Genomic DNA, 3,145 nt, shown 5'->3' with positions numbered 1-3,145 from the left:
GACTTGTGTCTTTCTCGACTGAGGTGATGGAGACTCCCAAGAAACGAGGCCGGCCCAAGAAGGAGACTCCCGCCATCGTGACTGAGTCAGATTACAAAGCTGATGCGCCTGCTGAAAAGACAGACGACTCTGCTGAGGAGGGGCAGTAGTTCAGGCATGTCCCGTACCAGCCATCCTTTTTTTTCAGACTCAGATTTATAACCTTATTTGTGTATTTTGGGCTTTGAACACCTGTTGGTTCACAGATTATCTGCATTTCTTCTCTCCCGAAACAGCGTGTAAGTGATGTCATTGTTCAAATTACACTTAACACTTTTTTAGACATTTCAGTGCACTAAATCCATAAAGGTGTGACAATTGTGGTTATAGGTATGCTTGAGCTATCCACTTACTGCAAAATCTTTTATTCTTCTTTCTACAAAGAGATTGCTCCTGCATTAAGTTCCATGCTGTCATGAAGAAATGGCATCAACAATTCATTTACAAAAGATGTCTGATAGCATGACCTTAATTGTTCAGTCTATAATCTTCATCATACAGTACATGTTTTCATATCTTTATAAGTTGCTTTAACCTTTCTTCAAAGGCTACTTGTGAACCTGTGTGGATGTAATGGCAGCAGAGAAACTGGAATACCCGTAATCCACCTGTCTTTTAACATAGTGTGAATGTGATTAGACATTGATGGGTATTCTGCAAAGTAAAACATTCCTCACCAAATTCTTTATCAAACCTAACCCTTTATCAAACTTGTGGATGTGCCATTGTTTAGGAGGCGAGGAACTTGTGTACAACTGTAGACATTCAAACAATAATCTTCATTGGGAACCAAAAATTCTGCAATCTGACTACACTTCCTGAAAATGCACTGGCACGTCACTTTACCCACGGGGGTAAAATTTGAGAAAAAACAACACAGAAAGTGAAGCAGTGATTATACTAAGTAAGATTAATAACAGAAACTGGATTAAGGCTTTTGATACAAGGAAAACACAGCTGTTGCAACAAAAAATTAGTCTACAACTGCTAACATTGCTCTTTTCTTAGAGAGACGTATAGTAAAAATACCTTCATAAGGCCACACCAATTTAATTTGTTGGTTCTCGGATTTTTTCAGAAAAAATATGAAGCGACAGGGCGAAAAAAAATAAAAATAAAAACAGGTCTATGCATCCTATTATAGCCCCAAATGCTACGATATGAGCCATGAAGTCAACAAAAAATTTAAAGTTAAAATTTAAAGTATAAATTTTGAACTTTTAATCAAACCACTGCATTGATAGATAGAAAAACTGTAACAACTAGGAAGAAAAGGAATTTCCTCAACTGTTGGGGGCAAAATATGGGCATTTTTGAGTTTATTCAGAACCAGAATCTTTTTTTTTTTTTTGCAAATCAGAAAAAAATGAAGAGGCGAATCCGAGAACCAACAAATTAAATTGGTGTGGCCTAATGATGATACTACATCTGAGTTGTGTGGGGGTGTTTTTGTTTCCATCTGCTGCTTATCCACAAAGGCCATACATTATAAATGAGTTTTTATTCTCAATCTACAAAAACATGCAATTCTCTGAAATTGCAACCATTTTTTTCTTAGATTGTCACTCAACAAAATTAAGCTCATGTCAGTATATAGCTTAAACTTTACTCAGTCTGATTGAAACCAAGTCACACCAATGATGTCAATTTTCATCTGATGTATAGGCTTGGTCAGTGTTAGTTGCGTAGTATTGCAGTATTGATACAGTGTATTAAGTCAAGAGTTTGTATTGAGCTCACATCTTAGCTTGGTAAGAAAGTATTGGTGGTTAGAGATGGCACTAGACTCTGAATAACCTGGCATCAATTCTTTGTGTTAAGGTTGCTTGAGCAAGGTTATTGAAGCAGATGAGCTAAGCCTCTGATGTAACTTCAGTTATACACATCCAAATGACATGTTACCTGAGTTAGGTATGTCTTAATGTATTATCAAAATGCGTACATAAGAAAAACACCTAGCTAGACCAAGATATCCTCTGGCCAAGTTCAGCTCCCATAACTGGAATGTGTAGACTGGACGTTAAAAAAAGTTACAATTTTTTTTACTAATGTCAACCTCATATGTACCTCAGATAGCTCAGCAAGTCTTCTTTATGTTCAAGTTCGGTTTTATTGAAGAAACTTGATTTACAGACTGAAATGCAGGTAACTGCATAGCCTCAGAACTATACACAATTGTACCCTATGTGACAGTTCCAGTGTAAACATCAGTAATGTTGATGGGATCATGATACATGTTTGCACAAAGTAGCTTAAGCTTGCCATTATGTGTGGGCCTTGTCCAAGTGTAAGTGATGTATTACTCACAGGTATTGTACACTGATATATTATAGGTGCTTATATATGTATGATGTTACTTGGTGCTAATACATGTGCATGCCTTTTTGTAGTAGCCAGTATCTCTGCTTTAAGTGTCTAACTCCTCAAGAAAACAGATTTACAAGCAGCATACATCACCACCTGCAACCATCAGGATCATGATGACTATTTTGCCATGTCAACATTACCATAGATACATACATCATTCTAGTGTACACTATTTAATCATCCTACCTGGCTACTGATGGAATATTCTATATTCTATGGAATAGCATGACAAATGAGTTGGGGCAAAACCAACATCAAAATGACTTGTTCTCACCTGGTTGCCAAGTTTTCAAAACAATAATGGTAATTTTAAAAGAGTCTCTTTTTTTGGTCAACAAGTCTAACTCCATAATCCACATATTTAACAAATTATTTCAAAGAGCACAAGAGGACATCAGTAGATTGAAATTAACAGCCTTTCTGCTAGCAGAAATGAAACAAGAAGCCATAGGCGACAATTCTCCGTGAAGTATTATATATTGCAACAAAAAGAAGTAGCCATTGGCGACAATTCTCTGTGAAGTGTGATAAATCGAACAAGAAAAAATTGTTTAAACGCGCGTCGGCTCAGTCATCTTAAGACGCAACAACCAATCAGAGATGCGAGATGCCTACACGTGACGCGGGAAGGGCGCGCGATGCCCGAAATATTTTTGCGTCAATATTCAGCGCCGTGATTCAAGAGATTAATACCCGGAAACAATTTTTTTCTTGTTTTGAACGCATTAACATGCATTTA

The 3,145-nt window shown here is 36.9% G+C and overlaps 1 protein-coding gene across 1 annotated transcript in view; it reads left to right on the top strand.

Annotated features, from left to right (window-relative positions):
- The window catches only part of LOC109464481 (DNA-directed RNA polymerase III subunit RPC9-like), a 6,573-nt gene extending 4,496 nt beyond the window's left edge, over positions 1-2,077 (top strand). The window contains exon 7 of the transcript XR_002139890.1: positions 1,637-2,077. The gene's annotated coding sequence lies outside the window, so the exon portion shown is untranslated. The remainder of the gene's footprint in view (positions 1-1,636) is intronic.
- The last annotated feature ends 1,068 nt before the right edge of the window (positions 2,078-3,145 follow it).

Source organism: Branchiostoma belcheri, unplaced genomic scaffold, assembly GCF_001625305.1.
Source record: "Branchiostoma belcheri isolate BF01 breed outbred unplaced genomic scaffold, Haploidv18h27 scaffold1, whole genome shotgun sequence".
NCBI lineage: Eukaryota > Metazoa > Chordata > Leptocardii > Amphioxiformes > Branchiostomatidae > Branchiostoma > Branchiostoma belcheri.
This window is presented reverse-complemented; position numbering and strand designations above follow the sequence as displayed.